Consider the following 15,798-nt stretch of genomic DNA (forward strand, 5'->3'; position numbering starts at 1 on the left):
CTTGACCTCGCTTTCCTGAAGTTCATAATCAATATCTTGGTCTTACTGATGTTCAGTGCAGTTGCAATGTTATGAAACCACTCAACCAGCTGATCTATCTCACTCCAGTACGCCTCCTCATCACCATCTGAAATTCATCCAATGATAGATGGCAAGTATGTAGATGGCATTTGAGCTGTGCCTGGCCACTGTCCCATGGATGTAAAGAGAGTAGAGCGCTGGGCCAAACATGCATTCTTGATGGATGTCAGTGTTGATTGTCAGTGAGAAGCAGATGTTATTTCTGATTCAGACTGACTGTGGTCTCCCAATGAGGAAGTCAAGGATCCAGTTGCAGGGATGAGTACAGAGGCCCAGGTTTTAAGTCTTGTTGATTAGTACTAAGGGCATGGTGGTGTTGTTCAAAGATCACTTAATTAGAAAAACTACCAGGGGCAACAAATACATTGCTTCTAATGGTCATAGATTCTTCTCTGCTAATTTAATTTTCAGATGAGCCTTCCTGAACACTATAGCTAGTGAAGTGAACTGAAATGATAAGACTATCTCTAGAAATAAACAATTTAGTTTCTTTCTGCTTTGAAACTATTCTACATGTACTCAAGGATAAATCCTCCCAGAGCATTGGACTAGAAGGTGTGTAAAGCCACAACAAAGACATTCAAATAAGGAAACCATAGTCTATTTAAGAATAGCTAGTAACACATTATTAATCTCATCTGAGGCTTGTTAATTTTATATCTATGCCTTCTCCGTCAGAGGTTGTTCCTTACTGTTACACTTCGGTCTGTGTGACAATTGGCTATTTGCTTTTCACCTGTGTTAAATTTTAGTTTTGTTCCACTTTCCGGTTTATGCAACAAGGCAGATTGCAATGATTTGACATATGGGCAGCCATAAGAATTAACTGAATGAAAGCACAGAAGAAGCCCTTACCTCATCTCTTCAAATAGAGCTTAATACTTTTATCCCATTTTCCCAGTAACTCTTATGTAGGCAATGTTTGGAAAAATATAGTCATGCAGGGTGCTTCACACTGTGTATTCACCTTTTGAGCTCCAGTTCAAATCCAACAAAGACTCTTGGGATGAAAGGTGTTTCCATCAGTTGGCTTTAATGAACCAGAATTAAAATAAATCTGGACCATTTTACCCCAGTTCTGAGTGGACCTTGAGTGCAACATTTTCCATAATTGAAATGAAAGAATTTAATGGGAGAACCCACAAGGTAAGTAGTCTGGGGAAGAGAGATTCATGCTGATGCAGTGGAGAGGCAATCTTCTGAGGAATGTGTTAATCCATTTTATTAAGTGATGGTTTCACTCTATAGTTGGCAGTGCTATCCCTGACCCAGGAATGTCTGAATAGGTACCTAGAATGGGAAAATGTTCAATTCCCCCTCCTGGATATACCTCTTTCAGTCTTGTGCAGAAAGCAACGTAGTGCAATAATTCTATTGAGGCTACCCCTTAGCACACTTACAATTAACAAGTCTGCAAGTGTTAACAAACATAGCAGCAAAAATCACAGAATGAGCAAAATCTTATTTTCAATCCTCCGTTCATCCTCTGGTGACTTAAGCACAAAGACAATTTCCATTGATTTGAACTGTAGCCTGCTGAAATTACAGCACAAGGGGAGCCATTCTATCCCAGTGTCTGCTTTTCAGCTCATATTCCCATATTCCAGAAATGGCTAAAGTTCTTGACAAATACTTATCCAAATCCTTTATAGGTCCTTTTAGAGCCTTTGCTCTCATAACCTCTTGAGGAAAAACTCTCAATATATTGAAATATTTTGTGTGAGAAATTACTTTTCATTCACCCCATTGTTCTTTGCTATTCACCCTTATTATTGACTGATAACCAACTCAAGTAAATTACTAATCATGCTCTCAGAACTCTGCATTTTTGAAAACTTCCCTTAGATTTCCTCTTGTATCTCCTGAGCTCAATATAAAAGTCATAAATAGCAATTCATTTTATGTAGTGAATGTGAAATATTCTTTGTAATTAATGACTAATGCATATTACTCCTCTTCTGAAATTTGGCACCACAATATCTAAGGAACCAGATAGCAAAAGTGGATGTTTACAGTATAGAACTGATCAAGCCTTTTTCTTATGATGCAAGTTTTCACTTTCCTGCTGTCAATTTAATGAAAATTTACCTACTACTCCCATTTACAAGATATTCAATGATAACTCAAGGAATCCCAGATGTGGCTCATGTTTTCTTCTTGCTTGTAGATATCATCTGTGATCTCCTCTGTAAATCAGCATGTTTCTGATTTCTATAGTGATGCATCAAAGTGCAGAGGTTAAAGGTGATCCACCACTAAGTGAAGGGGTGAAATGCTGATGGATGTAACAGAGGGCTGGATATGAAAATGCTGCTTGTCTTCCTGCGTATTTCCAAAATTCTCTGTTTTTATTCTGCAACATTCCAATTAAAGGATCAGCTTAGCAAGCAAGGAGAGACTATTTGTTCTGGTGGTAGATAGGTGGAGGTGATCTGGGAATAAGGGAGAGAGCTACACTACTCATATTCAGTGAGTGGCACCAGAGTCAGGAGGTTCTCTGTTTGAAACCCAAGTATAGAGATGAGTAAACTTGACCTACCTTTACTATGTCTGTCCTACTTAAATCAACCATTATGGATTTCCATCATACAGCTTTCCTTTCCTTCATTCATTAATGAATCTTTGCCTAGAAATTAGATTGTATGGTGCCACACATGCAATCCAAGTTTTATGAGGAATAAAATCTTAGTTAAATTGCATAAGATGAGAAGAGCACAATATTTATTCCACATTCCTCTGGGCGTATATGTCCATGGAGGACCCCAGACTTATGCAACAGTGTTCAGCGATATGGAGTACAGGCTTAAATATTTTCCAAGGGGTATAAGCACTGTCCTGCATCTCACATCTTATGGCCTCTTGTTCAGGAAAAAGAGTTTGCCTGTGAATTTGTTGCAGCTTGACCTGAAGGAAATCTCCCTCTGCAGGTCTTAGACTAGTGCTTGTGGAAACCTGACATTGGAAAGTCCCCTTTCAGCAATTTAGAGTCAGCAGCCTAGACTACCTCCTCCTCTCTTTCCCTCATGCCTCACAATGCCACATTTTATTTGTTCCTGAACCTCACTCAAGTTTATGACGTTTTGCAGCTCACTGCAGCCTGAACTGACCCGGTTTTCCTCCCAGCACCTGACATAGTATTCACACACTGAACTCCATCCCCTCATCATGATTCATAGCCGCAGACCATTGATCCCTAAGTTACAGAACCTAAGCAACCCAGACTGTAGTCCCTGAATAGATTGCCATACCCCTAATGCAATCCTTAGCTCAATACCCATTACCCATTGCTGACCACCACTGACACCCTTCCAGTGAAGCCTCCAGCCAACTCTCATCCTAGAAACCTTTCAACTGACCACTGTATCTACTTGCCAAATCCATGACCCTCTACTACACCCTGAAGCCTCTCTTTCCTATGATCCTTTGATTCATTATCTTCAGATTCTGCCTGAATGATTAATCCAATTCCTTTGTGCGGTCTGTAATGGGAAAGAAAGCCCTACTTCATGTAAAGCCAATTTGGCTTTGTTCATCATAGAACTTGCTAGCAGTTGGGACACAAAAAAAAATCATTTACTTTGGCATGACAATTTCTAGGCAATCATTTGCATAAACACAAAAATGAACGAATCCAAACAATTTCATTCACTATATCCAATAATGCTCATGGATCCATTTAGCGTTAATGTCTGATTTTAATTCTCCCTGCCATTCTGTGTTTACGTGCAGCCTTAATATTTCTAACAAATCTATCATGTGGCTTCGTATAGCTTCTTGTCAAATGATACTTGAAAGCTGATATGTTTACCAAGTGCCTTATTCTATTTACCTACAGATATAATTCACAGCTTTTCATTTGACTTTATCTCTCATGAATCCATCTTACTGTTAGAGATTCACCTGTGCTCACTAACTTGTCTGTTCACGCTAAAGGAATATATTTACAAATCTGTGCTGCTAGAGGGAACCATCTGACTGCACAGTTCCTATACTTTTATATACAAATGCCCACCCAAATTTCAAATCCCTGCTGATAGTGGGAAGGTGCGCATTCAGAATGATTTCCTAAGGGATACTGAAAAATAAGATGAAGCAAATGGCAGATAATTCTCTGCCATTCATATGTCCAGTTTCTTGAAGATCTTTATTTTCTCCTGTCCTTTGACACTATTTTATTTTCCAAACAAGCACTGGAAAATCATAATTAACACCTCTGTTATTTCTCTCCTAACTGTGGAATATGTGTCTGGCAACTGAAAACAACTGCCAATAGTACTGAGGAAAACACCTTAACCTTTGTTCTGTTGCACCCATGAAATGATGGTCCCTGAACTTGAATTTTACCTCATACCTTATGACTGACATTTGTTTTTCCTATGCTAGGATCTAATTTATTTTCTAGGGAGACAGGGCTGTGTTATAACCTTCTTATACCATCTCAGCTCCAGTACAGATGATTTCTAATTTCACTTGAAGGTTGAATTAAAATTGACGACCCTCTGGATGCGAGTCAATTGTGCTACAAGTAGAGCCACAGGCTTCCCTACACTAAAAATGTTTAATGCAGCAAAGTCAGATTTTGCCAGGCTGCAAATGATAATGTGAGTTATTCTATGTGATACAGCTGCTATCTTCATTGACAATCTGCTTAAAGTACCCTTCGTCTCATGACAAGGTTGGAATATGTAAAAGAGAAGGGTCTGTAGATTTGATTCTTCATTACTTTAAAAAGTAACCCAATCTAAGCCTAATGAAAGTAATACCATCCCTTTAAATGCAGCTCTTCCACCATTTAGAGATAAGGCTTTATATTTTTTAAATGTTTTAATTAGTATAGAGACAATTTACAATGAGAATGCCTCTGCTGTGTGTCTTAACAATGCACTTGGTCTCTCATTTGTATTCTAGACATTATTGTTGGAGGTAAGTCATCCGATTTATCATTTAGAGAAAGCACATGTTCAAAAAGTCAGCCCTGGATATTAAATGATGATTGTCTGCAATGTATTTTCTTCCTAACACCCACAATGACAATTTCACCTTATTCTTCATTCCATTTAAGTTTAAGTGAGAGGTCTTTAACATACTAAAATGAGATTCAGTACATTGTCTAGCTGAACATCACGTTTCACAGGCTTCATTTAGTCTATTACAGAGGGAACAATAAAGTTTATCAACCTGCAGAAGCATCATATCATACAATTTATTACAAAAATAAAAATGAAGTTATGCATTTCAAAGGGCCCCAAGATAATTTCTACGTTTACTAGCCAGATGCTATTAAATCTAAATATTTACTAGCCAGTAGGTCTGTTCTTTGTATTTTATACTAAAAAAAGGGATTTTTTGATATAGCAAGAATAATTGTTCAAATTCAAATGTTTCCACAATGCTAGTACATCAGAGAAAAATTTTGATTTTCTAAAATTTGAGTTTTTTGAATATATATTAAAATGTGGGATAATTCCTTTTCAGGTTACTCATGATTACATAAGTGCTGATTTATTTGTAAAACGTAACCTGTTTTATAAGTCTACGTAGAGTGCAATGAGATCATTCGTTGAGAGAAGGATGCACAGAACCACAGTAGCAAATAGAGTGGATGAATAATGATACATGAATTGAAATGCTATGTGGGCTTAGTGGGTAATGTGAAAGAAGAGAACTTGTTGTATGGGGTCATAACCTCATATGAAATTTACAGTATTCAGTGGATATGTCATGTATGTTCCAAAAGCAAACTACTGCAGGTACTGGACATCTGAAGTAAAGTATAAAATGTTGTAAATGCCCAGCAGGTCAAGCAGCAACTATGGAAAACAAAAAAAGAGAATGATATAGTTATTGGTTAAAAAAAAAATAGAGCCAGTTGTAGAATAATACTTGGGTCTTCTGTTCTGGGGTTATGTGCTGGATATTTGGTTAGGGGACCTGGAGGTTAATTGCCACTTTGAAAATGTAGTAAGCCTGGAAGTTAGAAAAATAACTGCAAAGTCTGCATTAAAGCCCAACTACAATGTGTTGTGTTTTAAAAGGTGTTGGCTACTTTCTCCTATATGAATGGGTCATGTGTAATTCCAATGTAGTTGACAGATGTCTGGGTTCAACAATCAGATCAGCTGTGAGATAACAGAACAGAATGGGGATAATCTGGTCAATATACCTGCAACTGCAGAGACATCAGTTTTGTACAGGACCCAAACAGGGGTGCAGTGCTAATTTTTTAGATGGTGGAGCTGACAAAATGCTTGCCACTTCCTATATCCTCTCTCTATATATATGTCACACCCAATTTGTGTACCTGCTCATTTCATGTACTCGGCAACTTCCTTGCCCCATTCATGTAATGAGCAGGTACACAAATTGGGTGTGACATATATATATATATATATATATATATGAATAGGGCTTCTTATAATGTCAAGCACTAAACCAAGATGAAAGGAATATATGAATTCTAGAGCTCCACAGAAATACAGAGATAGTTAAGACATTAACTAGATTATAGCCTATCACTACATTTCAGTGTATAACTGGTACAATAAAACATAAAATACTTAATTTAATAATATGACAAAGTATTGCATGGTTGCACTCACTAATATCATAAAATATAATTATCAAGCAAGTAAAGAAAAAGATGGTAATCGTGTATTTTACCAACTTAAAAGTAATTATCTACTTACCAAATGCCACCAATGAGAAGTTTCACAATAATTTCCACAAAGGGTCAGGTGTAATATGTGCTCAGGGGGTCTGAAGCAACTCTTGTCCTGGTGTCATCTGCTGATCTGTGGTACCACAGCCATGATGTGACATACGGCTCAGGATTCCACTGAACTAGAAGAGGTCCATGTAGCTTAACAAACATAAGTGATGATACATGATTTATGAGAATTCTTGAGCGTGTTGTTGTTATTATCAAGTTCATGTGACTGAATCCTTTCTCACACTCAGCAGTACTAATAGGAATAACCCCAATATACTTTAAATCATCTCTAGATTACTTATAATACCTAATACAATGTAAATGCTATGTAAATAGTTGTATTGTTTAGGGAACAATACTCAAACAATGAGTGCTGGAGAGAGACTGAGGATCTGTGAAATGGTGGGAGGCTACAGCAGGGTATGCTGGGACAATGGGTCGAGCGAGGAGGAATACCGAAATACCAAAATACCTAAATAAAAAAACAGTCACAGCTCCAGGATTTCACCAAAAACGATCAAATAGCCTAATGTTATTAGTGGTATTTTCCCCAGCAGACACCACCCGCCCTCCCCAACCCCCGCTTCCGTAAAATTCCCTCTATTTAATATGCAGCTGCTGTTAAATTCCCCGCTTGTTTATTTTGACTTTTTTTTTTACAGAGGTCCCGGACCCAAAGAACTTCCACTCATACAATCACACAAAATCTTTCTCATAACTTCTAAAGACTGTCAACCCTGTTGGGACAAATGTTCTATTATTGGGAGTTTATCCTGCCTAGGGATTTTCCTCTCACTGGCTGTTGCTCTTTGTAGCTTCTAAAAATTGAACACCTCAAGTCTGAACTAACTTACTCCTCATGGACTCTGGCTCATACCTCATGGGCTTTGCTCCACCCATGTTAGGATTTAAAAAGTTATGAATATCATAAATCTCTCTAATACTCCTGCAAAATGGAAATTCAAACCATACAAAACAGTCATATTAAAAGCAGAATTCTTAAAAGCCAGTTATGTAGTTGCCCAATAACACAATGGCACTGCGATGTAATCTTAAAGGCAAACCATGAAGAGTTTCACACTGGCGAATCAATAGGCCAGAAGACTGCAAACTTTACTGCTCCACCGTGTAAAGGAATTTCCAATTCCACAATCCTGATCACAATCTACAATATCTCTGGAATGTCTGTTCTCAGTGCTTCTGATCTACAGCTTTCTGTGGCCAGGTTGTTACTCCTGGAATAGGTGTGAATTTGAGAAACAATATTGGGTTGACGAAATGAACTGCTGTGGCCATCTTACCCTTTCAAACCAGTAATGCTGCTGTCATCTCCATGTTGGGATGCATTTCATTCCTTGCATACAGGACCTACCATTAGAGAAATGTTTATTAATTATGAAGCAGAATTTAGAAAGCTCCATTCAGGCACTAGCACAAAATACTAACTTGCTGTATTGGGATTAAAAGGTGTTTCACAGAGACAAGAAGTGACATGTTAAGTTTGAGATACAAGGTGAGAGTTATAGTGGTATATGATGTCAAGGAGGTTAATATGCTAAAAGAATACTATATGAGAATAATGAATGACATATGGGAATTAAAAAGTTACGTAGGGTTAAAGAGAGGTGCATGTGGTAGACAATGGTTTATGAAGTTGGAGGAATGTGTATAGATGTAGGTAACAGTTTATGGGACTAGAGAAACATGTATGAGGTGAAAAGGGGCTATATAATATCAACAAATGATTTATGGAGTGATCGGAGTTTATGGAATAAGTGTTTTGTTTTAATTAAGAAAATGAGACAAGATGCCAAGTCACCACTAAGGCTGAAAACAGTAAAAGAGAAAGTAGGGCAAAGTAAATGTATGAATTCTGTAATTGCAGACATAGTTTTAAAAGCCTGAAAACTGATGAAAGAAAGTGTCTACTAATTAATTGTCAGGCCATTTGAGCTAACAAACTCTCTGGTTTTGTCAGTGCTTTATAATTTGACTCTAACGTTTATGAAATTGAAGTTAAAGGAACTGAATTTTTGACCCTGTTTGGCCCTGTTATATGGTGTACTTATTATTGGCTGAGCATAGATTTCTAGGTACAGTTATTTTCTGTGAAGAATAGTTTTGGGGTAGTTCTATGGAGGGAGGATAGAGATAATCAATGTTGTATGCTTGGAACTAAAGCCCAAAACTGGTGGTGTTGTGGCATCTGCACCAGCCTTCGAGGTGAGTGGCCCCAAGTTCAAATCCAGCCAGCTCCTTGCACACTTTCCGTCCCTGCTGGGTTGACAGTCAAGTTAGCAACTCAGTCTCATAAAAAAACAGACAAAATGCTGAAGAAACAGCAAGGTTGCTGCCCAATGCACCACAAGGTGCGAAGAAGAACAACATGCTTGGAATTAAGGATAAGAGAAGAAGAAGAAGAAGAAGGAACAATGGAGTATAGAACATAGTTCTATGAATTCAGGGGCTTTGGGAAGCTAAAAGTGGGAGAGCGCTCATCCTCTGAAATTTTTATTGCATTTTGTGCAAAAAAAGTGTTAGAAGAGCCTTCCAAAATAAAAGACCTTTCCCATCAATTTCATGTGAAATTTTCAGGGGACACAGGACTGTAGAGACTAAAGACATTCTCAACTCACAGTTCTAGGATGTAGTTTTAATGTAGGGGAAAACTATGAGATATGAGTTGGTATGTGAAGAAGTGAAGAAGGGCTGAAGGGCTGAAGTAAGATTTATGTTGCACATGAGAAAGAGAGGAACACAGATCTTTAGCAGTGAAGGAAAGAAAATTACAAGACTACAGCGAAGGCAACAGGGAAGTTTAAGAAAATTCTATTATTGCAATATGATAGGAAAAGAGGTTGCGAGCACAAATAATGCTGTAGTTCTGTGTTGCTGAACATCAGGCGGAATTCCGAGGGAGGGAGTTTGGATAAGGAACAGAGGAGGTGGCATTTGAGATCATTTGGTGAGAGAATGATTAACAGAGCTACTGTGGTAAATAGTGCAGGAGAAAAATAATGCATTAATTGAAATGAAACTTGGGGTTAGAGTGTAATTTGTGAGGACAGAGCTTGTTATATGGAGCCATAACATAATATGAAACTTCATCGTTTTCAATGGACAGGGAATATGTGTTCCAAAAGCAAGATCCTGCAAGTATTGGACGTCTGTAATAAAACATCAAGTGCCTGCAAATTCTTGGTAGATCAAGCAGTGGCATAGGAAATAGGGAATTACTAAATGCTAAGTATATTTGGAGAGATAATGGAAAGAGCAGGTGATATAGTTTGAGAAAAGTTATTGATAAAGAGGTTTGGTAGAAAATAAAATATAGAGTCATAGAGAAATTCTGTCCACCAGGTCCATACTAAGCACCAATCACTAATCACACATTAATTTCACTTTTTAAAAAATATCACCACATTTGCATCAACTCCACCCCGTCCACCTGACTGCTTTCCACTTTGTAGTATATATCTGAATGGAATTCGGAGAATTTTTTACACAATTGATGACAAACCTAAAAAAATAATGAAAAACATCCAATAATCAGGAAATAATTTAACTGTTAAACGGCTTTTTCTAAATAGAAGTGGAATGCTGTATTAAAATCAATGAACTGAGGGTACATAAATAAGCAATGGAAAGATGAGAATTCAACATATATTCTATCTACAGTATTTATAACTAACTGAAGATAGTAATTTGATTAAGTTCAAAATATCTCCTAACTAGTCCAAATAAATAATTATGTGAAAATGTAGGCTATGTTAGCAGCACAAGGCAAGTTTTTAAAAACAAATTTGCTGCATAAAAGAAGGCAATAGACACTGGGCTTGAGGTGTGGTCAGTAAGAACTCAAATGGATCATTGGGATGTAAGGGCACCAACACAATGGAATTTAACTTCAAAAATAAAACTACCTAGTAAAAGAATTACCCATTGATTTGCTGCTGCTGGTTTTGCAGGAAAGTGGAAAGTGCCTTGGTGAGCATTGCCTCTAGGTCATACACCTGACATGTCTACTATCTGATAGTGTGTGCAAGTAGTGAGATAAGTTTGGAGGGGCAGAGCGATGTTATGATGGAGCTAAACAGAGTCTCCTTTGCTTGCATCTTCAGAAACAGCTCTATTTCCATCTTTCATTTTTCTTTTATTGCTTTTCAAGGTTCTTTTGAAGATCCTGACCTGGAGCTACACAGAAGCTCAACTTAAATGGTGGAAGGAACACACCAGCTCTCAAAACTACTGAGCCACCTATCTTGCCAAAAAAAACCCACTTGATTTTACTCCCCCACCACCCCCCCGACAGAATCTACATTTCCCACTTTGCCTTCATCAGCACCACAAATCCTCAGAACTAGAATGCAAGCAAGTCATCTCAATGTTAATGATACACTGAAATTTCTGGATATGTTTTCCATAGACGCGCATTTTAGGGGATTACAGAGCTAAGAAAACAGGTCATTTACAAATAAATTTAAAGGTGACCATTTTCTTTCTTTGAAATCACCTATGATATTTAGGAACAAAGATAACAAAATTATTAGATTCCAAAATCTACAAATTTGGGGTCCATAGCATGTATTTTACAGATTGACTTTAATATGGCATATGATATAAGCAGGGGTAACTCCTGTTCTGACACATGTAGTTTTTGCACAACCACTGACTACTGAAAGTATGCAGATTAGGCAGCTCATGACGTCAGTCAGCATGCAATTCCGATTTGGTGCCAGCTCTGCCAGTTTGGAACTCATTCAGCAGCTGGTAAAACCACCCCCCACCACCACCAATGTGACTAAAGGAATCAGTCACAACCTGCTGATTGATTCCTACTGGCCTTTCTCAGATGTCTATCGATGACTGAATTTTTTTTGAGCTTCTTCAATTTGCAGAAGTCTACAGGGGTGCAACTGCAGGTTCCAAAGGACCTTTCCATATTCCAAATCAAATGCACTCAGACCAAGGTGGATCAATATTCATCCCATAAGACCTCAAGACACAGAAACAGAGTTAGACAATTCGCCCCATTAAGTCTGCTAGAACAAACATTCCTTAAAGTTACCATAGCCAGGGGAGTAGTGGGGATAAGGTCCCACGACCTATTAAATGCTCCCAATGGTGCGAGTCACAAATAGCCTAAAACAACCAAGTGCAACCCCTGGCCTTTATGTGTGGCTTAGCTAATAAGCTCCACAGAACTCTTTCTACTGACAGGAGAAGGGGAGAAGGTGAGTTACTTCTGCCTTAAAACCAGTCACTTCAGGCAGATGAGGCTCATCAGCCGTGGTTGGCACTCATCTAGGAGAACGAAAACTCTGATCTCAAACCTCCACTGCCTTGTGGCTCTATCCACTCATAGGGAAGGCTTCGGAAGTAAACCCAGAAGAAAAATCTGGAGCTGGAGTCCCTAAGGTAGTCTTACGTTGAATTCAACACTGACTGGCAAATCCTGTGATGTTGCTGGTGCTAAACTGTATTGGTGTCTGCCATTCCTTTGGATTCATCGGCTGTGTGGAGCTGGGGAGCCTGCTGCCTGGGCATCAGCTTGCTCGCCATATTGTACTGCCATGGCTTGTGTATTATGTAGACAGCTAGGATGCAAAATCCGTGGTTGACGCTGACCAACAGAGGGCCTCAATCGTGACTGGGAGAATGAAAAGGCAGCATACAGTGCTGACAAACTGCCAGAAGATTCGGGGGGGGGGGGTGGAGGATGATGAAGAGGAACTCTCTCTGAGTGACAATGGCTATCTGCAGATGACAAGGTTCATGACTACAGTGTGCAAACCGCACATGCATAAGTAACGATGTTTATCTGGTATGTACTGACAGTGCATTTTCAGTGACTATCCATGTGAGGTCAAAGGATTGCCTGCAGCACTGCCATCCAGATCTTTTTGCAAATGGTTTTTGATGTGTTTGTGTTGGCCCTCTGTACGTCTGTCCTTTCTCACATCAGACTGAATTTTCAACTGGTGACAACTACTTGTTGCATTCGCAGAACTTTACGAGATACAAATTGCCTTTGAATCATGTAAGCTTGCTCTAAGTAGTAGCTTTCACTTTTGATTTTGGACACCAGCTGAGGGACACAGAATCATTGCTCTGCAGGACAGTTACAGAGTAACAGGAGGCCATCTGATCCAACAAGTCTGAACCAACTGAAGGCAGTCTAGTTAGTGCCACTTGCCCACACTGCACAGAGCTCTGCAATTTTGTTTTCCTTTCTGAAACCTATCCTGCTCTCTTTAGAATTCTTTAGTTGAGTCTTTGTCACTTCTTCCCAGAAGTTCAATCTAGACTCTAACCATATACTGGGACAAAAAATCCTTCTATCACTTATGAACAGTACAGTTAATTCTGGCTGCACATGGCATCTTTTTCAAAAGGCCTAGTTCTTTGGAATTGGCAAGTTGCCAATGTTGAAAGGATTGGGTACAGGTTACTGGTACACAGATATGCTTACTTGGTTCAAATTTCTCCTTAGAGGTTGCAAACAACACAATTTTCCTGAAATTTGCTGGAAACCTCACAGAAGCACTGCTGTTCCCTGTGGCAAAGCAAAATCCCTTTTCTTACTGCCTTGATTCAGTTCAGGTCAGAGCAGCATGAGCACAGACAACACTCAGATATCTCACTCATATAACAATTAATGAGTCTGTCAAATAAGTTTAAATAAAGTATTTGTCTGCAGAGTTCTTCCTAGCCTAGCCCAATAGATTTTCTACCTGACCAATATGCAATTATTCTGTTGAAGAGGTGAGGGTAAAGTATGAGCTGCATTTTGTAGCAGTCTGGAGTTGGATTGATCTGCATTCTGGACCTTACTAACTTGAAGCACTGACACCAATGTTGGCTTTAATTGTTGCTACATTTGAGGGCAGCAGCTGGTAAGGATGGTGGTGGGCAGAAGAATCTTCATATACAAATGTCTTGTTTTCAGTCAAGTACATAAGAAAATAGGACTTCAATGCTTTTAGAGGCATTATGAAAGAGAATATATTGCATTGCAATAAGGGCAATATTTGCCAGACTTGCTGCACGTTTCAAAGAAAATTTCAGAAAAATGATCCTGTGTCACAAGGTGATGCTTGGACTCAGGTGAGAAGGTAAATAAAGTTTCTCCAAATTACCATCATCACAGTTAGTCTACTCTATACTGAAACAGAATTGCCTGCTGTGCCACTAGTCTGATTTGGCAGGGATTCAATCTTTGACCTATATTTAATTTTCTCTCAAGTGACTTATTATTGCATGTGCAGATCACCCTATCTTACATCAGTTGCTCTTGAACATTAAAGGAATCCAGACTCCATCATTTAGCATAGGATAGCTAATCAAACCATTAAAACACTACTGAAGTTCAGTTGTTTGATATTCTAAACTGTTTTGATGGCTGAAAGAGGAAGGTTAGAAAAAAGGTGAAATGCAAGATTTAATATCATAACATGTTTTTATCAGTAATAAATTGTATTGCTCAATTATATTGTTCATGATGGTATAATTTAACCAAGCAAAGTAATCATTTGTTTGTCAGGGCACTTGGATAAACAACATGTTCCAGGAAGCTACTGGCATAGTATGGTTTATCTATTGGTATGTTATCCTGCAAGGAGTTGGAGTACAATTTCCTCTCTCCAGATGTTCCAGAAAGTCAGTATTTAAGCTTTGCCTGTTAAGTGAGGAAATGGAAACATGTCCTCAGTAGAAGAGAGGAAGAACATCAGAAGTTGATTGTACTCATACTTATGTGCTTCTGACTTCAAAATTACTTAGGCTGCTCACACCAGGATGGACTCAGTTGAATTTTCAGACACAGAAAATGGTGTTTATAGTCATAGTCATACTTTATTGATCCCATGGGGAAATTGGTTTTCATTACAGTTGCACCATAAATAATAAATAGTAATATAGTCATAAATAGTTAAATAATAATATGTAAATTATGCCAGTAAATTATGAAATAAGTCCAGGACCAGCCTATCGGCACAGGGTGTCTGACCCTCCAAGGGAGAAGTTGTAAAGTTTGATGGCCACAGGCAGGAATGACTTTCTATGATGCTCTGTGCTGCATCTTGAAGGAATGAGACTCTGGCTGAATGTACTCCTGTGCCCACCCAGTTCATTATGTAGTGGATGGGAGACATTGACCAAGATGGCATGCAACTTAGACAGCATCCTCTTTTCAGACACTGCCGTGAGAGAGTCCAGTTCCATCCCCACAACATCACTGGCCTTTCGAATAAGTTTGTTGATTCTGTTGGTGTCTGCCACCCTCAGCCTGCTGCCCCAGCACACAACAGCAAACATGATAGCACTGGCCACCACAGACTCGTAGAACATCCTCAGCATCGTCCGGCAGATGTTAAAGGACCTCAGTCTCCTCAGGAAATAGAGACAGCTCTGACCCTTCTTGTAGACAGCCTCAGTGTTCTTTGACCAGTCCAGTTTATTGTCAATTCGTATCCCCAGGTATTTGTAATCCCCCAGCATGTCCACACTGAGCCCCTGGATGGAAACAGGGGTCACCGGTACCTTAGCTCTCCTCAGGTCTACCACCAGCTCCTTAGTCTTTTTCACATTAAACTGCAGATAATTCTGCTCACACCATGTGACAAAGTTTCCTATAGTAGCCCTGTACTCGACCTCATCTCGACCTTATTCAATTAACTGTACACAAAATTTACTTTATAGGCACAGTCCATGAGGGAAATGGATAGGGAAAGCAAAACCAAAACATCTTGGATGACCAAAATGACAAAGACAAAATGAAAGAACATATGACAGATGTCAGGCTGTCAACAAAGATACAAACTAGGTTGAATACAGAAAGTTCAGGAAGGACATTAAAAAGGAAACAAGAGAGGGAAATTGAGAGCATGAAAAAAAAACTGACAACAAACATAAACGGAATCCAAAAATATTCCAAAGCCATGTGCACAGGAAAAGGGTTGTAAGTGGGGCCAGTCAGGGACACAAAAGGCAATATACTCATGGCCTAA

This window comes from Mobula birostris, chromosome 8 (assembly GCF_030028105.1).
Source record: "Mobula birostris isolate sMobBir1 chromosome 8, sMobBir1.hap1, whole genome shotgun sequence".
In the NCBI taxonomy this organism is placed as follows: domain Eukaryota; kingdom Metazoa; phylum Chordata; class Chondrichthyes; order Myliobatiformes; family Myliobatidae; genus Mobula; species Mobula birostris.